The 23,689-nt window shown below is 50.8% G+C and overlaps 1 protein-coding gene across 15 annotated transcripts in view; it reads right to left on the reverse strand.

Moving 5' to 3' along the window:
• Positions 1 to 14,834, reverse strand: part of NCOR2 (nuclear receptor corepressor 2) — a 256,899-nt gene extending 242,065 nt beyond the window's left edge. For 7 of the 15 annotated variants that reach the window (XM_075110463.1, XM_075110452.1, XM_075110464.1 and 4 more), the window contains exon 1: positions 14,479 to 14,823. The gene's annotated coding sequence lies outside the window, so the exon portion shown is untranslated. Of the gene's footprint in view, positions 1 to 14,478 lie in introns of all 15 variants that reach the window. The other 8 variants (XM_075110462.1, XM_075110461.1, XM_075110455.1 and 5 more) reach the window with 5 other exon arrangements.
• Between the last annotated feature and the right edge of the window lie 8,855 nt (positions 14,835 to 23,689).

Raw genomic sequence — 23,689 nt, forward strand, 5'->3', positions numbered from 1 at the left:
CAATAGCCTCTCCATTAGGGTCTTTTTCACACGTCTCTGAGTATTTTACGACACTCAAAGTAAAAGATGCAGCATATCAAACAAAACTCCTCTCTCTCTCCCCTACCAGCAACTTCAAGATCCCTTAGCATTGACTGACAACCCACGATATTGTGGGAAAGGTTGTTTTCAGATCAGCTGCTGGAAAAGCTCTTCCAAGGTAGCAGCTGAATTCAAATCATACACCAATTAGCTCAGGGGGATTTGTATGTTTTTCTTTCAGGAAACCTATCTGAAAACAAAACAAACGGAAAAAAATAGCTTAAATCTCATTAAAAGATCTCAAACTGTGCCACAAGTATGCCACATTTTCCACTGGGAAAAGAGGAGCAAAGCTAACTTGTTTCACCCCATCAGAAGGTGTTTTGTCCTTTAAACCCTCTTACTATGTCCCCCCCACCTCCCGAGGAAGAGCAAGTTAACGCAGAAGTCCGGAGCAGCTACAGACCTGTTCAGCATCACGCATCAAGCAAACCGCTGTGCCAAACCCCCTGGGTCCTTCCCATATATTTCCCACAAGATGAGGTTTTCCACGCTGCTCTCCTTAAGGTTTTGCCTCTCGCCTCAAGGCCGCATGCAGATGACCGTGCTTTTTCTGAAGCCAGTGCCAATGAGGCCACTGCATTCGTTATCCAGCAGGATAATGACAGAGTGCAATTCAGTCAACAGCAAATCCTCCCCAGGGAGATGCCCTCTGACCTTCCCTGAGCTGGGGGATGAACGCAGACAGCCAGATCTCAGACAGGCGGCAGAGCTGAGTGAATAATTCCTAATGAATCCTTTCATCTCTTCTTTTGTTTTGGGGAAGGGGCGGGGGCTGGAGGGAAAGAGTTTGGAACTATCCACCAGCAGAAAATAATTTTCTAGAGCTACCCCAAATCACTGTCATCCGAATGACATTTTTCATGACTTTTGCTCAGTACACGGGCAAGCGTGAAACACATGCTGCTCTCTGCAGAGATGCCCCTCACGCAGAGAGCACGTCCAGGAGGGGAGAGCGGACCAAAGTCACAGCAAGAGCAGGGATGCTCTTGGAAACCTAGCTTAAAAGCGTCCTTGTGCAAGCAATTGAGAGTGCATTTAAGATATCTGTTCAAACCACATTTTTGCCAATAAAATTCAGTTCCCCGAACACAAACACATGAAGGACAAGAAAGTTCATTTAATAAGGCCCACAGAAAGCCAGGACCTTACCTCTCTCCACATGCCAGTCAGCCCTCACTATCTATTTTCTCCCATTTTCCAAGCCACAAGATGGAAGGATCATGAGTGCTTGATACAAGCAGATTCCCCTTCCCCCCAACAAAAAAAGCAATTTTCATTTGTCCTGTGTGAATTCAGCTGCAGGATTCAGTTGGGCAGCACCTCCTGAACGCTCAGTGTCACCCAGAAGTATTAGAGTAAATAAGGGTGGAAAACCAACTCCCAACCGTGAGATCTCAGAGCTGCTTCACAAACTTGCAGTAACCCACATGGCACCCAGGCCCATGGACACTGGCCTCCATCACTGTGACAGTACCAGTTTTAGCCGTGCAGTTTTTATCCCCACCTCCCAGTCAGGCCTGAAATCAGCCATGTCCAAAGCAGTCGCTTCCACCCAGCTGTACCGGTACTTAGAGGGATCTACCCTCAGCAAGCCCCACCTCATTAGCTGCTATGTTTTATATTGGGAATAGAAATTACATGGAAGGACCACAGTCATGGGATGCTCCCAACCGTATTCCCAGACAAATGAACTGATGTGAACCTACACACTTAAATAGAGCTTGGCTTGTGTATTTATATAGATGCCAAATCCCAGGGGTATCAATGACAATCTCTTCCCCAGTAAAACCTGATTACAGCACTGGACTCTCTAAAGCCCCCCTGCCATCTCCCACGTCACCTGAGACGTCATGGGGAACGGCTGGCAAACCCCTCCAGGTGCCCAGCGCAGTGGGGGTTGCAATGCCAATGATTAAGCAGATCTTCAAAGGAAGAAAAACAAGAGTCCTAGTCAATGACTGACCAGCGTAATGGCTCAGGCTACTCTCATGTGCTCCTCTCTCAGCACATTTGTTTGCCAGGCTGCCCAAGAGATTTCAAAGGGTCAAACACGAGGTCATCAACTGCGGTGATTTCAGCTTTGCTGAAAAATATAAAGAGCTGGAACAGCAAGCAAGGAAGTCCCAATACTTACAATTAAGGCTAAAAAGATATGAAAATGCAAATCCTTTTAAGTTCAAACACACCAGAGGCAGCATCAAAAAGAAAAAAAAAAAGAGAAGGATCTTATGATTTTTTAAGATCAGAGGTTAGCAATATTTAGTAATCCACCTAAAATTCTGACCAGCCTCAAGGACCAAGAGCGGCTGTGGAAAGCAAAACCTTGCTTTCAGGCTATTTTGAGAAGCACTCACAAGGTTTATCCCAGAAACTGCTTTCTGCCTACTCAGATTTCTCAACTGAACCGATCACATGGTGTTTAGATGGACTGCTGGAGACACTTGAGAATAGCAGTGCTGCCTGCCGCTATCTGCCTGGCACAGGATGGTTTTTAATTGAGGCTGAACTCAAGTCCCTGCTGCAGTCTGCAGCTCCAATCACTGAAATAGTAATTAAACCCAGGAGAAACAGTGCAAAGTAGCAATGCCTTTAGCTAGTACATTGAGATGAGGAAACGCAAAGACATGCACAGACATCTCCAGGATGTGCTGTTTTGTTTCAAGCCTGAGGAATTGACCAGGTTTTAAACAGCAAAAGTCAGGGTGGCAGAGATCCTGCAGTGCAGTACAGAAACAGAAGAGATGCAGAAAAGCATTCACTTTCACCTCACTCGGCCTAAGAAGAAACTCTGAGCAAGTTGTCCCCATCTGAATTTGGGACCTTCCTCCCCTAATTCCTGGGAATCTCAGATATTATAAAATGCAGGGAATGAAGGGCAAGCAAAGCACCTGAGACATCAAACTGGTTCAGACCCATCCTCCCCAGCTCAGAAAGACCCAGGAAAGAAATCTGCTAGAGAAACCACCCTGAGAAAGTCAGTGCTGGCTGTGGAGGCTGGTGGTGGACCAGACAACACAAGTTCTGCTCTGAAATCCGAGGGGAGAGACTCAGCCTGGAAACAACTCTCCATTAGGTTAATTAGTTCAAGTTTGATGTACCCAAGTCAGTTACCATGGTCACAGGAACTGAAGAGTAATGCTTTACACAGATTTCCTTATGTGGGACTGGGGATGGGGAAGCTGTGTCCAGCTCCCCCAGGCCCCCCAGCAGGGTAGGGAGGAGGACCCCACCACCCAGGGACACCCTGGGTTCTGTGCAAACACCCCCCCACCCCAGACTGGACTGCTCACCAATGCTTACTGGAAGAGCTCCTTGTCCGCAGATCATAAGGCTGCTAAAAATAGCACCAGAGAGCAAGCAGGTTAATGACACATCAAGAAGATGCATTTGCACGTGGAAAATAAACAATGCACAGAAGATCTGCCCCCACCTGGCTTTTGTTTATTTTTGAGTGGGGGAAGAAGCAAAAAGATGCTGTTTTGTCTTAAAAATTCAAAACCTGCCTATCAAAGAAGTGACAGAAAGCTGTCCATCGCTCCGAACACCATGCCAAATACAGCTGAACCTTGTTTATCTATTCCAATGCCTGGGAAAAGCCCACCTAGAGTTACAGCATTTCCTCAAAGAAGCAAATATTTTGAATGTCATTAGCCACAGTCTGCCCAATTATGATCAAAATCATGTCAGTTACAACTCTAGGCTGCAACGCACATTCACCCATGTACTAGAGCACACAAATAAAAACCACTGCCACTTCTCAAAGAGAAGAGCAGCAGATTTAGAAAAGAAGTGGGAGAGAAATAGCAATTTGCAATTCAGCAAGGCTCCTGTAGAAGAGCAGTTTTAAACTCTCTTGGGAAAAGGACCCTCCCCTCTCTCTCTCATTTTCTGTTCATCAAGTGCCTAACTGAGCCACAACTGACGGCTGCAGAAGCTGCCACAGAGCACAGAGGATGGCATCTGACCAACTTTCCTGTTCATCAGCTCTCCCCTGGATATGCAGGGCTGGAGACACAAAAACACAGACTACTTGAGACTCCCAGGGAGCACAAGCAAGATTCAAGGAACAAAGGTAATGCAGCTGACAGCTAACACAAAGCAGCAATGGGCATACGGAGGGCCATGTGAAAAGCCCAAACCCTGCCCCGGAGGAGTACTCCCAGCCATGTTTCTGAACCAGGCAATCAACTTCCAGCCCATGGAAAAGGAGCAAACGCCACAGACCTTCCCAGCTGCCTAGACTATGGCAGGAAAGGACCTAACTTCTGCCAATACTGCATGAGCATGACTTCAGGCTGAAATCACTGCTGCTAGGGGAATGTGAATAAAACCCTACGTGAGGTCTGTATCACCTGTTGCAATATTAGTTTATCCCTGCTAAAGAGAGACACCTCAGAAGTAAACACAGGTCTGCACAGAAGTTTGAGAGAAAAATCTCCCAGTTAGAGGAGAATTTTGGGACTGTGGGTTTACTCCCACAGAAGACAGACGCTTGAAATGTAACCAAGGCTGCGTAAATTATAGCCACTATCCCCTGCTTTCAGGCTGACTGTTCCTTGGCTCCCCATCCCTCCTTGTAGCACCCATACTATCCCCAAAGCAGTGCCAATTCAACCAAAAGAGTGACCATTTGGTGAAGATGTTCATTCAACTACTCAGGTCAAATATAACAGGAGGGAGAAGCACCAGGACAGGAACACGGTGAGGGGCAGTGAGGCAGAGACTCCTTTAGCCAGCACTGCATCCAAAGCCCCCATATTCCAAAAACACAGCCTAAAAGAAGGCAGCAGAAGCCACCTTGTTTGACAGCCAGCCCCAAACCCATGAAGAGATATAATTCGGCTCCATCTTTCTTAGCAGGGTAATGTTAAGCTGCTATTTCCCCCCACACCCCTTCTTCTGATGCCTTAATTCGTTCCTTAATACAGATTTCACTGTTATGCTTATTGCAACACCGGGAGCTGGCCGTGTGACGAGAGTGCAGAACACAGAGAAGTCCCATTTGTCTCCGTAACTAATTGTTCTGCCTCTTCAACATACACACTAAATTGACTTGGCAAGACTGCAAGGCAAAGCTGCTGTATTTATTTAGACATTTCTTCTGCTCGTTGAGAGGCTTCAGAAAGCAGACTGCAAATGGCCACGACAGCACAGGCACCTTTATCAAGTTTATACAAATCTAGAATGAGTGAAGGAAGGAGCAGGCCCCAGGTCAACAGTATTCCTGGCCATGTCCTTTACAGTAGGTGTTTTAGCCTCAGTTACCTAAGAATTAATTGGCAAAATACCCAAGAAGTTCATAAAGGCAAGTGTGAACACTCTTATTTCTGGCTACAGCCTTTTCTACCCTAGGGATCAGCCTCTGTAAAACAAAAATAAGTACGTGTAGACTGCTTGATCAAAATGCAAGGGAGTGCCTGTGTTAACCAAACACGTCTAACGCCTCAAGCAGCAACCAGGTAACTCAAGGCTAGGGAGTCGTGCACGGACACGTTCTTCCTGGAACAGCCCCATGCCTGCAGCCAGGGGTCTGAGTCTGCACCCATCTTCCAACTCAGCCATAGGTTCAAGGTGTTTCCGCATAAAACAAGGAACTAGAGCAAGACAAACACAGTAATACATTGTGTGGGTAATAAAACCTCCTGCTGAGAAAAAAATCCACAGACATTCAAAAAGCACAACTGAACAAAAAAAAGCCACAAATGGAGCTTAACATTTTTGTCCCATTGAAATGGACAGCAAGACTCACACCATCTTTGGCAGGGGAAGCAGGAGCAACCAGGGAGCCTGCATGCTTGCATCTGCCTCTGCAGCGTGACTCTTCCACCTCTGGGCAATCCAAACTCCCCATTTCTCAGCTTTCACCTGCTGTTGGCAGAGTTTAAGGACATTCATAGAAGTGCTCTAGATTTCACAAGCACCAGTCTCAGTGGAGAAGATTCAAACCTTAGCTTTCCACAGTGAGAGAAAGAACAAAAACACAATCCTTAAGGTGTGCAGACATCCCTCTCTACTTTTGTTTCATAATGCTGGAAAAAACCAAAAATCCTGCAGTGTTTCTCAGTCCATCACCATACAGCCCTCAGGAACGCTGCTGGCAGCTGGCTGGGTTCTGGACCAAAACCACAGCAGCTCTTTACATGCATCTCTAATTGCGGCATCTTAAGACATGCAGACATCAAAAATAAAAAAAAAAACAGCAAAATTTTTTAGCAGCTACCCTGTCAAGAGAGCAAAGCGAAGCCAAGACTAAAGCCTACAAATGAAGAAAAAAAAAATAGGAAGAAGAAAAAAGGGCTGGCTGACACCTCCTATACATGCTGTCAGCAGGATCATTTGCTCCAAAAATAAAGATGCTCAATGCATCTAACTGATGACATGACAACTGCTTCACGGTCCCGACACCAGAGTTGCATAAGAAACTCAGAACATCCACTGCCTTGCAGCTCAGTGAAAAACAACCACTTTTACTTGCTCAGAGCAAGGAACAGACACTGTATGCTGCTCCCCAGCAGTATTTTCAGCCCTTCACATCCACTCAAGCAGCCACTTGGGCAGCAGAGAAGCCTTTCACCCCTCTACCCTTTGCCAGTCATGCTCGGCAGCTCCAGCCACAAGCCCGCAGCCGAGCTAGCTGCCCAGGTGCCTGTGCTGCATCATGCAAAAACATCTCAACAGCAGCTCAGGATCCCAAACAACTCTGCAGAGCAAGCACAGAAAGGCAGTGCTGCTGGCCCCAGGCCCTCGCACACAGCCAGTGGCAACCAACCTCCTGCCATCGCCTGGATACACTCAGGTTCCCTCATCAGCACCTCCCAAATAACTGACATTTAAGACTAGAAAGTCTTAAACAAGAATACTGAAGGCTTTTTCCACTGCCAGTTCAGAGAGTTTTCCCAAAACACTGGATACACAGATTTCTGTAACGCAGACTTTGCCGCATTTTATTTCTTTTACAGTTTTTAATCACCTCTGGTCTAGCATTTGGAAATTATTATTCACATACACACGACAGGAACAAGGCTGCAGGGAAACATGAATTTCACTGGCCTGCCTGGTTTTGTCTGTGGACACCACCTCACATATTACCAAATCAAAACAAGCCGGCTGACTTCAGTGTGAGGGGGGAAATGAAAGGGCAGACCAGTGACCTAGAAATGAAGCTGAGTCTCTGGCATGAGCTTGAAACTCTGCAGCAAAGGGGAAAAAAAAAAAAAGCTGTAACTGCTTTCAAGATGGAGCTTGAAAAGTTTATTAATGGAATTATATAACATGGTACCTGCAGAAAAAACAAGGGCTTGATCAAGGAAGTCTTTCCAACAGGAAAGAGTCATCCCCTTCACCGAACAGAAGAAATTCTTGTGCCAGAGAAGAGGGGACACAGTCATTTAAGGTCCCAATGCAGGAGAAACACCCCCAGGCAAACAACTGGAGAAACTTGTCGAGCGCACAGCTCTGACACCAAACACTACGGCTCTGTTACACATCCAAGATTTACGTACCACATGATATCATGAATTGCATGACAGTAACAGCAAGGGCTTGACGAGTCATTAGACAAAGCTTTAGGGCTTCAAGCAGTGGATCGGGAATGCTGCAGTCACACATCTCAGCACTGATCCAATGCAAACTCACCCTGCCAGGTGTAATTGGCTCAAGGAGGGTGTTAACACAAGTTACCTTTGTTCCAGCGGGTTCCAGGCACGATCAGGTAACATCCACATCACCAGCATAAAACTGGCACTGGCTCTGGATCACCCTCCAGCAAGGCTGACAGGAGAGGCTGTTATATACCAACGTCCAGCCTGGACTGTGTGCGTACCACCAGGTAATCCAGTCTAAATCACTGGGGACTCACAGCCTTCGCAAAGCCAGCTCCTTGCAACATCAGGCCAAAGAGATCACACAGGCTCAGCAGTAAACACCTATGCAGAGCTGCAAAGTGCTTTTGCTATATGAGCCAGGCGCTGCCACCGATAAACCGTGTGCTAACCGGTGTTTCTGCAGCACTGGGAGGTACGTGTTTGAGAAGTCTGCGGAGGACAAAGATGGAGCTATTTACAAAGTAATCAAGTACCACACAGCTGAGACCTGGTCCTATAAAAATGTAGCTGTTGCAGTCATTTTATAAGGTTTTAAAATATTTTCAGAAGAAAGCCAACTTTCCATTGTTTGCCACAGCTTGTTAGAAGCCCACGCATCCCGCAGCATAGAGGAAAGATACCCTCCACCCTCTCCAGCGAGCACTGCACAGCTGCAGGCACAGGCAGATTTTCAGAAAGCTCGGCTTTGCCTGCCATCCTACTCACCTATTCACTCTCCCGCCACATCCCACTGAAACCTGAGGCCAGGATTCTGTCCTTCACCGGTGTGCTGCAGTAGTCAGGCTCCAGCTCTTTACACAACCACCTAAGCCTCCAGACCTTTCAATTACACACTCCTAGAGAAGGATGAAACCTGCCCCCCTGGGAGACGGTGAGTCCTCAGGGACTGATCACAGACGATGGGATGATCCACACCAGGAGCCTCCCCAAATCCTGTCATCCTCCACCCACAGGCTGACACATTTCTTTCCTTCTGCCTTCTTTAAGATAGGGACGCAGAAGGGTGCAATACAAACCACTCTCTTGCCGTAACCTGCACAGGACAAACCTTAGCTGTGTGGCTTAGGAAGCATTCGGGTACCAGCACAGAGCACCAGCCCAAAGCCTGCAGGAAACAAGGTTTAGAAGACAAAGGTCCCAAAAACTACATGACAGATGGTCACACCACTGGAGTATTTCTTCACTTTACAGCCAGTTCCCTGCACAGGCAGGGAAAAGCGTGCCCAGACCACTCACCAGACAGTAAGGGTTAACTTCCACTGTATTTGGGCCAAAACTGCATTTCTGGGCACCGCCACTCCGTCCAATGTTACATCAGGGAAACAATGCTAAATAAAGATTACGCTGAGTGGTATTATGTAAATAATTCTCTTCCACAATGAAAGGATAAACCTAGACTGCTTGGTTAATTATTAACCCGGGAGCCAGTGCAACAGAGAGGAAATCCTGCCGGTTCTCCCTCCCTCGACACATGCGCCACGGGGAGAGCCACAACCGGGGCTGCAGCTACCAGAGACAATACCCACACTGTCCCCTGCCTCCCTGGGCGCTGGCACTCTCCCTCGGACCACTTCCCACAGGAGGAAACCATTTGGGCCACGCCACATTGTCTCCTCCCAAGGCAGCTCTGCTCCTCCTGGCCTCAGCCCCGTTCCTCCTCCTCCCACCACCAATCCACGGCACAGAGGGCTCCCTGCCCTTTGATGGGAACACACTCCTCACCACATCCCTCCTCTTGAAGACCTTCCCTTCCCCTCGTAGGCCAAGCCCCCTGGAGTCTGCCTTCGCCTGCACATCTCCTCCTGCCCAGAATAACTTACTCGACCTTTCTGCCTCCACCTCCACCTTCAACCTTCCTCCTGCCTTGGCCTCACGTCTGAATGCTTTATGTTTGTCATACGATTTTACATCTGTCAGCAATTTATCCATCTGCCACCTCCTGGGTTTTTAACACCAGGAACCGTTCTGGGATACAGCCTTGCATAAAGCTCTTGGTGCAAAATTAAGCTGTACCTTATTCAGAAGTCGAACTGCCTTTGAGATCCTTTCTTTACAAGGTGCTGGGCTGTTTCAAAGACTGGCTTCTTCCCTACAGCTAACAGAAAAGCCATGATGCTATCCGGTCTAAAATAAACATTATGGGAGCGGCGATAAGAGGAAATATTTCAGCTGACTAAGAGTAATGTGGGTTCAAATCCAAGCGTAAGCTGATATTGCTTGTAATTTGTTCCCGAGCCAAAAACACAGACTGGGAGTGAAAAAATTGAAGGCATTAAACAACAAGCAGCATACTCAGCGACTCTGGAAAACTTCGGTATTTCCATTTATGTTATTATTTTTTTAAATAACCTTCAGTTTCACGGATCATAAAGTTAATTTGGAGTTAACTTCCCCTCTCTGTAACTAGACAAAGCTGTTATCCTTTACATTCGTTCATGTTCGTTCAGTGCTCCACAGCTATAAAGCGCTTGAGAGCACTAGCCATTATCAGCATCCCCTGTGCCACCCAGCAGGCACATAATTGTGCCAATTGCTTTGCTCTCCCTGTCTCCCCCCGTGCCCCAGCTCTCCTCCAGCCCTAGCACTGTGTAGCAATCACAGCCGCAGCCATCTAGCTCCACCTTTACTGCTTTTTCTCCAGCACCAGCCACTTCTCCCCTGCAGGCAGGGCTCCTCCCTGGACATCTCCGAGGGAAACTGGGACGAGTGGCCAAGCACACACTGCCAGCAGCAGAGCCCGCAGCAATCAGCACCTCTTCTTGCCTGCCCAACCACAACCGTGTCCCATCTCTGAGCTTCCCACCATGAAGATGGCAGGGGTAGCAGCACCATGTAAGCACTGTCTGCTCACCAGAAACACCCCCTCCTCGGGCACTCACTCTCCTTGCCTTTTATAACCACGCCCCAGAGAGCCTCCAGTTGCCAGAAGTAGGTTGGCAGGATGGGAGAACTGGTGGCCTCGAGAAGGGAAGTGACAAGTGGGGTGGGCAGCAGGACTGGGGGTGCAACCCAGATTTCTCAATTCCCAGTACAGTCCCGCTGCTGCCTCATGCACAGGCCAGGGTTCACTTCCCAAAACTGCCAAATCACTCGTTCCCTTCTGCTCTTCTGTCCTCCTCCCCTTCCTACCAGATTGATTCCTCACTGACTGAGCAGGCACTTGCGGGCATTTTCATGCCGTTTGTTCTGGAGCTCTAGCTCCCCTCTCCAATCCTTTTTTAGGAAGCACCTCTGCGCTAGCTGTGGTCGTTAAGTGATACGCATTTACATTTTCTGCTGTGATACAAAGATCTATCCCTCTGACATTACAGGGCCAATCAGAGACCCTGACACCTGTGTGCCAGCACAAGTCCAGCCATAAATAGCAATTCTCCACCACTTTCTTCTGTCAATACAGAGCAAGGGCCCTTCAAAGCCACGCAAGAGCCTATGTCATAGCACCCTAGATGAGAATCCATGACCTCATGATGCCCAAATGCTTAAGCAGCTGAAAAAGACTCTGTCACTAATCACAGAGGCGACTGGCTGCTGCTATACCTCATTTCTAGCTCCATTAGAGCTGACCCTGCTCTCTGCTGAAATCTCTCCGTGAAAACTGAAGCAAGCCACAGTTTCACACAAATGCAGCTGCACAAAGATGACAGTCCTTTTAAGAACACATTGCCCTGGATTTCCAACCCCGAGTACCCCTGCGCCTAGCCCCTGGTCTGCGTTTGGGGAATTCCTGCTCTCAGGCACAAAACCCAGGAGGGAATCAGTACTTTGCCACCAGGAGCAATGAGCCCTCACACTGAACAGGCAAAGCACTCGTGGGAAGACTCCTCTTCACCAGCTCTCCAGCAGACTCGCTCTGACACATTGAACTTCATGTAGCCCCACTGGCCTCAATTTTCAGACATGGCTTGTGGTCTGGTCAGAATGAGACATCAGGTCAGCAATGGGTAGTACTGCACCCCAACCCACACCCCTTCGCAACTGCTCAAATCAGCCTCCCAAAACCCACTTCTGAAAATTTGCTGATTTAATCCTCCTTTCCTACTCATCTAAAAACTGGGGAGACTGTAACTTCCCTCCTCCCCAAAGAGCTGTTAAGACGACAGTATCTCAAACATGTAAATTACAGTTGACTTCAAGCAGGTTTCTCCCATGACTACCTGACCACAAACAGGACTGCATTTCAGCAGACGCCACTAACAACCAGAACCAGCAGCGGTAACAACACCGGGAGCCCTCAAGGGGACAAATAATTTACAGTCATGTCAGGAAAGATAAAGACATCTGCTATGACCCAATTCCAGCCGGCACAGTCCAGAGCTGCCGTGGAGACGAGACGGGTAGCCCTCTTAGCACGTGTAGCTATCAGCACAGCTGCATGCACACCTTCGTTGCCAATCATAACAAAACTGCCTTTACTAGACTGGATCTCCTAATTACAAGATGTGAACACAGCCTGAACCAAACCCTCTTTGGATTTAGCACAAGATTGCTCCGGGGACTGGTACAACCTCCACTCAAGGCAACTTGGTTCAAATCCAACCACAGCCATTAGCAAGTGAAAGGTATTGCCAAGCAGCAGCTGTTTGGTGGCTTGCATGAAACAAGTTTATGGTTTCAGTCCAGATCCTGTCGCAAAAAAATGCCAGTCACCTCCTTGGCACTCCAAGGTGTGAAGCCAGAAGCATCCACCCACTTCTTCAGCGCTGGAGATGCCAGCGTGGGAGGCGTTCTCATTCGGGCCCAGTACCAGCTCCGTGGAGCCGGCCCTGACCTCTGCAGGGTTTTCAGAACCAGGTATGTTTTGCAACTTGGCAGAAACACACAGCTAAATAACAGAAACCACCACCCACATGAAGCCAGAAGAACAAAGTACCAGTGTTTTCCTGCCCCAGACATGTGCATGCCCCATCTCCTCTCTCACACCAAAAATAGCTTCTACTTTTTCCCTTTTGGCAACAACAAACTGGGTTTGAGTGCATTTGCTTTCAATAAACTAAACACGTTTTGCAAGAGTCTCTCTCATACTGAAACTTACTCAATTGAAGTTATAAAATATTGTCACACACAGAACTTCCCTCCCATGACATCTTGGGACTGAGCCTCAAAACACTTTGCGAGCCTCACTTATGGTATTCCCCACCCAAGGCATGGCTTCTCCGCAGAGCCAGGCAGACACAAGCACACAGGAGAATCAGCTAAGTCCCAAAGTCACCCAACGAGCCAGCAGTGAACTAGGCACAACTTCACTAAAGCCCTCCAGGAGTTCTGTCACAAGTTTCAAGAGAGATGGAAACACCCAGTTGTCCCAACTCTCATTCCTTCCCTTTATGAATTAGTAGGAGTACCAAACGTTTATCTGTGAGGCACATGGCAAACTAAAACTGAACCTTGTTGATAAAAACCACTAAATGGAAAAACTCTCACCCCACATGGCCAAGGAATACCAGCGGAACAACATCACATCCACCAAAGCCAGATTAAAAATACTGTATTCTGCAAAACCCTGCTGTTTTCAGGCATTCAGAGCGCCAACCTTTGCTTCACATGAATACTGAGGGAGGGGTTGCAGAAAGAGTTCAAACCATAAACGCCTGTGAACCGAAAGGGCGCCGTTAGGAAATGCCCATCGCACAGATCACCTCCAGCAGCACTGTCCTCTCGGGCAAATTCTTGAGCTGACCCAAAACACAAAGTTCATGCAGCAGACCCAGCCTCGGGCGAAGGCAGAAGCGCCTGCAGGCATGCCGGGCTGCACGGGCAGGGACATCCACGGGGTTCAAAGCGGTGGGAAGAGCCATGGGTTTATTGGGTCAACACAGCCCCTCGCCCCCGGCAGCGCGAGCCCCAGGAGGGCCAGAGCCCTGGAGGTTTTGCTGCTTCAGTGCCTTTGGCAGCAACCCACATGGCAGGCAGCTGCCTGCACCCACTGCAGCCTGCTCTTTGTGCATTGTCAGGGCACGGGAGCAGGAGGAAGGGCCGAGGGAGAAGAGGGAACAGGAAATTATAAGAATCAACAGAAAAAAGCAATCACTCCACAGACTGCAGCTGAGGTTTAGAGAAACGTACACTTGTTGCCTGCAGACACCGGCCCTGTTTACCCACCATAAATATTTACACACCAGCCACTAAACACCACATCGCCAGATAAGCGAGCTCTGTAGTTCTTATCGCCGCTGGCCGTGCCCAGGACCTCTGTCCAACACACAAACGACACATTTCTGGGCCACCAGGGCGAGCCCCGGCCAGGGCTGGATTTCCCATTCGGTGCTGAACGCTGCCTTGGATGCAGATTAATTTCTCCAGGTTCTGGTGTCAGCATGAAACCACTGGCTTCAAATACGTATGTGGGGCAAGAACCGAAAAAAAACAGGAGAATGAAAAATAAAGCTGAATTGAATGAAGAAGAAGAAAAAAATAAAGGGAGGGGGGTAAAAAAAGGTTCTTGGGGTGCCCCCACCCCACAAGCGGGGTGTCCCCGCTGGTCTGCAAAGTGCGGGGCTCCCCCCCAGCACCCCGCGGCTCCCCGGGCAGCGCTTTCCCTTGCGGGTAAAAAAAGAAAAAACAGCTACAAAAAAATAAAAGAGAGAAAGTTTCTCCCCCGGCGAGCGGCTCCGCGGCACATTTTCATTTTTACATAACGGCGGCCGCCCGCAGCCCTACCTGGCGGGGAGCGGCCCCCCCGCAGGGCCCGGCCCCCGCCGCCGGTCGCAGCCCTGCGGCGGGGGGTCCCCGCGGCCCCCGGGCCCGCTCCGGGCGGCGCCACGCCCGGGGCAGCCCCCCCGCCCCGCCTTACCTAATCCCGCCGGCAGCTGCCGCCCCCCATCGCCGCCGCCGCCGCTCCCTCCTCGCCTCGCCTCAGCCTCCCGCCTCAGCGGCCGGCGGGGCAGCGCTCGGCGCGGGGGCCCGGCCCCGCCATCTGCGCCGTGTTTATAAATCCAGAGCCATGGGGCTGCTCCCCCGTAAGCCTCGCCGTCCGTCTGTCAGTCGGTTTGTCGGTGGGTCCGGCCGTCCGTCTGTCCGCCCGCCCGCCCAGCGGGGCCGGGCCGGGCCGCCCCTCCGCCGCTGCCGCAGCACTGGCCCAGCAGCGACCTGCCCTGCCCTGCCCTGCCCTGCCCTGCCCTGCCCTGCCTCGGCGCGGCGCGGCGGCGGTCCCTCAGGCCGCCCCACAGCCGCCCCGGCGGCCGGGCGGGGCGGGGCGGGGCGGGGCCGCACCGCCCGCGCGCCTTAAAGGAGCCGCGCCCGCCGCCTGCAGCGCGGAGCGCCCGGCGGGTGGGCCGGCAAGGGAGCGGGGACGGAGGCACCGGCTCACCCGAGCAGGTCTTCGCTGTCCCCCGCAGAGGTCCCGAGCTATCCCCGCCACCAGCTGCACCGGTGCCACCAGTTATATCGGTACCGCCAGTTATGTCGGTGCAACTGGCTACACTGGTGCCGCCAGCTATGTCGGTGTTCCCAGCTTTACTGGTGCCACTGGTTGTGCTAATGCCACCGGGTGTCATTAATAATTTTTTGTGTGTGTGAAAATCTGGGGTTCTCCCCCCGCCACGCGCTGGCCCAGCAAAAACCCCCCCGGTGCTTTTTACAGAAACCAGCGCTTCGGCGGAGGGGGCCGATCGCCGCCTGGTTTCGTGACACCAACCCCCCGGCGAAGTTCCAGCCCCCGGAGGGTCGGTGCCCGGGGCTGCGCCAGCGTGAGGAAACCTCGGTCTCCGCACCGAAGGGAGCCGGGCGGCTGCGGGAGAGACACCTCCGGCCTGCGGGCTGCACTGCGGTCCCGGCCGCAGCGAAAACCTGCCCCGAGGGGTGATATTTGCAGGGAAAACTGAACACTTTAACAAGCAAAATGCCAGCGGGAACCAGGCGCTCAGGCAGCCCAGGACACTCCCACAGAGTTCCCATCTTCCAGTTTCACAGCCTAGCTTCTGATTTTAACTATTGTTCCGCTTTTTCATCATTTTTCTTCCCCTCCATCCTCCCGGGGGGATGAGGAAGGCCATGCCCACTCAGCCACCACCGTTTCCGCTCCACCAGTGGGTGTCCCCTGCCCGAGCAAATCCCCCCCTGCTCCCTGCCACGGATGAGGCATGACCCCAAAAGATGGGAACAGCATCTTGCAAACCTCCACTTCTCCCTCTCGCTCCAGCAGGCAGCGCGGGCAGAGGTGGGCACACATGGGATCCCTGCCACTCTACCTCCCCACAGTTTATCTCTCATCTCCACAAGTGGCATTTTCCCAGGGAGCAGGGGATGGCGGGGCAGGAAGCTCACGGCCTTCCTCGCCCCGATATGGCTGTGCCACCGCGGGGCAGAGGGACTTTCCCAGGCCTGGACCCAGTCTCCTTAAGTCACCCAACTCATTATGTAAGCACAGCCGCATGCCTTGGTGCAAGTGCAAATGGGAGTATAAACATCAGAAGCAAGAGTCAAACTGCCTCAAAAGAGCCTGATGTGCCAGGAAAAGCGCGAAAAGTTGCCATCCCATGCCCGCAGCAGCTGGGTGTCTGGCAATTTCAGGCAGCACCCTCCATGTGGTTCAAGTCCCTGTTTGTAAGCGCTCATCTCACAGGCTGAGCATCTTGTGAAGCAAAGCAGCAGATCAAATCTTCCTCTCGAGGATGCAATTATCTTGGAAGATAAAGGACTGAATTTATCCGTGTTGCATTGTGGGGTGTCTCTGCTCCAGCCATTTAGCATTTCTTGAGCTGGAGCTTTTTTTTTTTTTTTATATCTGTGGCGTTTCACTTAATGAATGGAAGGCAGGTCCCGTACCATGGCAAAAAGACTCAAGACATTAATTTTACAGGAGCCAGGAGCCAGGCTTTTAGATTCCAGTGACCTTAGAACAACATTATAATCAAATGTATTGGAAAAAAAAATAAATCCTTCGGGTTGAACACACTTTCCAGCAACACCGAATATCCTGCCAGAGCACAGATGGATTTTTTGCCTATGCCCAGCAGGCCATGGTCCCGCAGGGAATCGCTGGGCTGGTATCGCAGTGTGAATATGGGCTTTTCACAGTGGCGTTGCTTTTATAATAGAAAGGATGATTTCCTTTTGCATTTCTATGTCTTCCAGCCGCCTGGCCCTAACTAGCAGTTACCAGATCCCAATGGTGTTTATAAAACCATTATGCAAAACCACTGCATCCAGTAATCCCAGCATACCCAAAATAATACCCAAATTATCCAATAATAACCAAAAATAATGGTTGCTCCAATGTAGTGGGGCTAAGTGACTTCCATCATGATTCAGACCGAGCAGTGAACCCCTCTGGCCTAGAGCCTGTCTTCATCATCCTCATCTTAACAACTTCCTGACGAGGAGCGTGTGCCTCTAACACGGAGCCTGGATGTGTTTGTATGGTATTGCTGAGCCCAGGAAAGCAAACTACTTCCCCACCTCATAGCAAGAATAACGAGCTTGACTTTAAAATAATGGCATTGCGAACAGCAGACAGCAACAATGTGCTCTGTGCAACAGGGTTCTGGCTTTCAGAGCCTTGAAGCTTCATGTTTCCAAGCTTTTTCCCTGAGATTGTGGAAGCTGGAAGCTTCTTGTACTGGTTAAATCACAGATGAGATTGTGGCAGCATCCCAAGGCTCTGGGAGCTGCGGCTTCACGAAAGCAGAGACTACATCGAGCCTGCCTCAAGCATCACGCAGAGCAGAGGGAGAGCTGGCGTGGGCTGCCGTGCCGCAGCCGGACACGTACACACACATTAAACACAAGAGACAGAGCCGGGCTGCTGCTGTAATCAAAGTATATCTGCGCTGGGAGGCTGCAGATAGCTTACACAGATTTTCCGTAGCTTTTCACTTCGAAGCTGCTGTTGATAGCTATTCCATCAGATAAAATGGTAATACGACGCGCCTCTGAAACGTGGCAGCATCAAAGACGGGGATTTCAGATCTCAGTGGAAAACTGGAGTCCTGCCTCGGATTCTTGTCTTGAGATGGTTTACATTAAACTTGCCCCATGCCCGGCACAAATGCAAGAAATTGTGGTATTTTCTCACTTGGGTTCACCTAAACTCCCCCAGGAAAAGAAGTGAGATGCAAAACAGGAGCCACCCTCACTTTGAAACCACCCTCCCATGGAAAGCTTCAGGGGAAAGTGGTTACATTTAAAGCAAGCTGCAGCCCTTAAACTAAGTCATCCTGTAATTGCCTTTATCGGAGCATCAGCCCACTAGGACCAATGTGTGTGAAAACCACAGCAGGAGGGGGCTTCTGCAGGGGGACTTGGGAGGATGTATGGCAAGGAGGTTTGCACCCCTGACCTGCACGGTGCAACACTGATCGCCTCCAAAGAGCCTTCCCACCGCTCCAGTGACCTGCCTTTACTTGCTCTGGGCATGAGAGGAATTTAGTGGGACTCGGGCAATATGAAAGGCTGCAGTTCACCTTGGAGAAGTGGATCCATCTTGGGGGAAAAAAAAAAAACAAACCCAAACAAAATAAAGATCTCTGCCTGGCAGCCTGAGGGGGGAGGAAAGAAAAAGCCTGGGGAGCTGGCTGGCAGCACAGGGGGCTTGCACCGGCTCCCTATGGCCACACTCCGTTTGCAGGAGATGACTGCTCCTGCCTTTTTCCATGCTTGCCTTCAAGCTGGCAATGGTTTACGGAAACAAATGACGCGATGTGAATATCGCAAAGTAGGCATCTCTCAGCTACGTGTCAAGAGGGGAAAAACTGAAATGATCCAGGATGGTGGCTGTAAATTGGGAAATTAGCTAAGCAGCCCCAGGGCTGCCTTCATCCCCAAGGCATGAGGGTGATCCCACCCCTGTGCATTGGCGCTGCTCTGGGGAAGGGACCCCCATCAGCATCCCTGCGTGCTGCAGTTGCAAAGCGATTGTGCTTTCCCGACCAGACCTGGCCGTGGCCACAAGGCTTGGCCTCTCCTCCTTCTCTGGCCGTTTCCTTGCCTCCCTCTCCCAAATGGCTAGGCCAAGCAGTCCTGAGCAGCCGTCCCATTCCCCGCCCCACAGCGGGTTTGGGTTGGGTTTGTAAGCCCCGTGCCAGGGCCCGGCAGTGGGTAATGCTCCATCTGGCAGCCCCAAAACACCCATCACCAGCAGATCTGCACGCTCGCTTCAGCTCCTTGCAAGTTATGCTGAGGCTGCCTGCAGGTTTTAACACATCAGGGGACAGACAGGACCCCAAAAGGGTCACACCTCTCCTGAAGGGATCAGCTTTTAAATTCAGATAAATACAGATTACTTTTAAATTCAGCTAAAAGCAGCAAATGCATTCATTCTGCAAGTACAAATGTTATTTTTCTGCCTGGCAATGGGGGTGGGGCGGTTTGCAAATGACAGGGCTGGACGGACACGTACTGCCGCCGCTCGTGCCTGCTGACCTGGCAGGGAGAGCAGGCAGGGGTGAGCGGCTGCCTCCCACCCATGGCACGCCGCTCCTGGGCAGTGGCACCTCCTCCCGAAGGACCTGCCAGCTAATATCAGATACAGTGGTAGCAGCTAGAGACGGCTACCGCGTTATTTCAATAAACAGAACAGAAATAATAATAGAGAGGATGGAGTGAAAGCATTCAACTCCAAATCAGTTTGGAGAAGCAAATCACTTTAAAAAAATAAATACTCAAAGCCACCCAATGGCTCTCACTGGGGAAAAGCCCTGAAGTAGAAGCACTTGTGCACTGTCCCATGCCAGCATCCCAGCAATGAGGGCGCCGGGCACAGGAGCACGTCCCGCACCACGCAGAGGGCAGCTGGCTGTGCTCAGGTACCCTCATCCAGCACGGCTTCCTACAGTGGGCCTGTGCGTAACGGCATGCGGTGGCAGCAAAGTTTCTCCCTCAACGAGACAGAAAAAGCAAGCGTCCCTTGCCAGGCAGCGATGTGCTTCCCTTTGGTGCCGCATAAAGATGCCTTTTACGGGCATCAGACAGAGAAATGGTTAAAACGAACAGAAGATCACAGTGGTGATTAATGCGCTTCGGTCGGAGCGTGGCGTTCTCTCTGCTTCCTACCCACAACAAAAGCGCTGCGGCCCCACGGCTTCTCGCACAAACTGGCTCACCGTGCCTTCCCACGGCACGCCGGCCCCAGCAACCCCCGCCGGTGCCAGGCCCGGGGACCGGAGGTGTGCAGGAGGGTGCTCCCCGCCCCTGCAAAGTGCATCGTGACCCCAGGGCTAAGCTGCCGTGGTACAGCGCAGCACGGGCTGCAAATTTGGAGCAAGGTGCTGAAGCTGGCCCTGTCAAAGCCAGCAATGGGGACACCGACGGGCAGGGCACAGGCTTGGCAGCCAGTCCCCTGGGTATTTTAGCCTCCCAGATACGCACCTCCAGCAGACGGGTTGCTGCCTCCCATGGTGCTGGGGCAGCTTACAGAATAAATAACTAGTCTTTACCACAGAAATAAATGGCCACAGCTTTATTAAATCAATATTAATTCATAATCTTTAACAGACAATTATAGTTATCTCACATACGAAACTACCCACCTCTTCAAATCTCTGATCTGACAGGGTTATAATTAGCTTATTACTGGCCATACATCTGCTAATAACTTTTCCCTCAGCCCTGTGAAGTGAATTAAGGAGCACTAATAAACCATGGCTGTTAATCCGTTTATATGTCTTATGCTTTTGTCTAGGCACCAAATGTAAAGATACATAAAAAGGCATTTTCTCCTTTCCTTCCTCTAAGGTCTTGCTACCCAGCAGCCCCTGGCTGCTTGGTGTGGACAAGGGTGTCCTCTCAATGTCCCAGCAGATGCCATCCTCACCGGGAGCGGGACGCAATGGGAAACTTGGGAAAGCATTTTACAAGCTGGAAAAAATCAGAATATTTGAGAGCAAGTATATTTTCCCCAATGTTTTCTTATTCTCAGCCCTGGTGCCTGGTGCAAGGCAGAGGGTATTTTGGGAAGGTCCACAGGCAAGGTTGTGAACCCCAAAAATATCATGTGGGAGGGAATAACGGGCAGGCAGGCAGCAAACATGGGCTCGCTTTCTGCAGCGCGCTCAGCACTGCCCGCTCACTCCTCTGCCATGGAGCATTGCCAGTGCTGGTCATTAGCAATAATGAAAGTGAGATAAGACGCAATTGGGGGTGGAGGGAAACGTTGATCTAAAATGATAGCTGGTAATAAAGGACAGCAGAGAGGCACCGTGTGATGTGACGAGATAAAAGCAGATGGCTGGCTGCTGCTTCTAATTATAGGTCCCTGCTAACGAAGAGGGCGCTGATTAGACTGACATTGTCCTAGGACGTGCCTTTCTAGAAGGATCTGGCGCTAGGGCTTGAGGTGCATGGGCACTGTGATGGGGGTCCCCACTGCCTGCCGGGAACTGCCCCAAAACCTGCTTCTGCCCCATCTCTGCCCCACCACCTGCACCCTCACCACCTAACGAGGTTTGCTCCCACCATAGGGACAGCTGGGTGCAGGGCTCTGTCGGGATGCTGCATGAAAACTGGCAGTGATATCACCATGTGTTCGGGCTGTGGTGGGTGGGAAAGCCCTGAGGCCCACCACCAGCCCAGGGAGGCTCCGAGGTCCAAGCCCCTGAAGACAAAAGGAAGCTCCTTTTGAGTAAGAAATGCGGTTGAGTCTCATGGGTGAATAATTTATGACGCTTACTGTAATAAGACAGAAAAAAACACATTCAGTTCTGGTTTCATCATATTTTTGGCTATGAGTAAAACAGTAGAAAATGATGAGGGCTTCCCACAGCAAAGCCAAATGCCTGAGACTGAAACTGGTAGCCAGGCCACTTCTAACCAGAGAGTTGATCTTTTGCATATTTTTGGTCACGTTGGCACTTTTTCTCCTCCATGGAAGAGATCTGAAGTGTATTTGTAACGACAACACTGCCTCTGTCTCTGCTGAGCTCAGCCAGTGGTGCAGGAGCCTTCCCCGGCGGCCGTGAGGAGGGGACCCCGCCTCACCCACCCTGCGGTGCTCTGGTGGCGATGTCCCGGCACGCACCCGCGCAGGGCGGCACCTTTCCTGGGAGCTTCACCAGCGTTTCAGCCCATGGCCTCCCTCTCCACCTTTTCCCTCCTTTCCCACAGTGGCCTCTGGGGACCTGACATGGCCGAAGGGTGCTGAAGCCGCCCCGTGCTTCCAGCCTCCAGTCCCGCAGGCATAGCTGGATTTGGTTTTCTTCCCCAAAAAGCTGAGCTGAAGTTGGAGTGGATCCCCTCATCCCTCCAACCCTGTCCTTTCAAAACAAGAGCTTCCCTCGTTTGGATGTGCTGCTCTGTGCATGAATTGGGACATTTTGTTGATGGAGAATTTTCATTTTTAGACATTGGTATTTTTTGAGGCTGGGAGAAACATGTTTCCCTCTTTTGTACCCACTTAAACTCCAGCAAGAGCCCTGCTTTGGGATGGAGAAGCATCTTTTAACAAAAGACAGAAAATGTGCATCTCAGCGAGGAGCCAGAAAAAATGGGGCAGAAATTTTGCAAGCCTTGCAGACAGGAGATGGACGGGGTGGCTGTCAAGCAGCTGGCTGAAATTTGGTGAAATCTTGGAAAAAAACCCTCAGCAAAACCAAACCGATGCTTGGAAGTCAGTCTCTAAAAAAAATATCCAAATATCTTTCTGGCAATCGCTCTTTCTGGATGAAGTCCACAGGAATGACCCACATGGCCCCGGACTGATGTTTTTGGTGTGGCTGGAAAGGTGCGGAAGAGGCACGCGGAGCGGTGGGTGCGCTGGCGCAGGACGGGGACGTGGTGCCCAGGTCCCTAAGGGGCAGTTGCTCCCAGCTAGGCGAGTTGTGTTCGCTTAAATTAGAGAAGCTCTTCAGAAGGGATCCCGTAGCTGTCAGACACCTGGCCACAGGCATCTTCCCATGGACACAGAGCTGGGCAAGCGCCTGCGAATTCCCTGCACAATGACTGCAGCGATTTCAAGCCCTGCTTAGACAGGAGAAGCAGTTGCCGGGGCACCCAACCTTTTGACATCTTAATAAGCAAAGAATTCAAAAGGAATCTCACCAGGATTTTTTTTTTCTCTTTTTCCTCCCTTCTCAGGGAATTCAACTTTTCATCTGTCGCCTCCCAAGTACAAGACAGCCAAATAGGGGGATAACAAATGAGCGTCTCACTCCACCTGAAGAGTTCAAGACACAATCATCCAGCTCCTTGTAGTCGGGAAGCACTGGCGTGCTGGAGAGGAGATGCAATTAGGTGCAATTCAAGAACAGCTCATCAGCTATATTTAACAGACGGGCCGATTCCTCGGCAAGCAAAACCCTGTGGAGGAGCCGGGCTGCACTCCCCCAGCCCTGGCTCTCCAGCGCTGGACCAGGTGAGAGCAGGTTGTGTTATTGCCTGAAACAATTTATTTTTAATTTTGTAATTTTATTTTGTAATGGTTGTTTACCCTGTAAACATCTCGTCTGAGCAGGACCCTCTCTTCTAGGTTTTTTTTAGCATTTAGAGTTTTCCCTTCACCAGGATTAAAGTCAGTTGGAGGGAGAAGAACACAAAGGCCCCTTTTATCCTAATCTTTCCGCATGGAACAGATGGGAGAGTCCTGCCTGAGCCCCGATGACATGCCATGAAGGACATGGTAACAGAGGAGACACTGTGCCTTCTGCTGAGAGGGGAAAAGACCACGTGTGTGCGCACTGGTGTGGGAGCACCCAGTGGGATGGGAGCGCCGGCGCCTGGCTCCCACCAGTTCCGCTCCCTCAGCCTGCTGGCCAGGGTAAAGATGAGGGACCCAGAGGTTTGGGAAGTACCCGGGATAGCTGGCACGCTGGGCAGGGAGCTTTGCAAGGCTGCTGCGGGTTATGGTGACTCTGACTTGTTCTCAAACCACTCTCTCTGGTTTCTATCTCAGCCACCACTGTGCTGGGAGGTGCTGCCCTCAGGGAGCCCTCCCTCAGAATCTCTGCCAGGCCCTGTCCTGAGTCCTTGTCCCAAATAACACCTGGAGGTGAGGAACAGAGAAGTTCAGGAACCAGCCTCAGTCTGTAAAGGAGCTGTGGGTGATGCTGATTCCGGGCTTGCTTGTCTATGAA

The sequence above is a fragment of the Phalacrocorax aristotelis genome, chromosome 15, assembly GCF_949628215.1.
Source record: "Phalacrocorax aristotelis chromosome 15, bGulAri2.1, whole genome shotgun sequence".
In the NCBI taxonomy this organism is placed as follows: domain Eukaryota; kingdom Metazoa; phylum Chordata; class Aves; order Suliformes; family Phalacrocoracidae; genus Phalacrocorax; species Phalacrocorax aristotelis.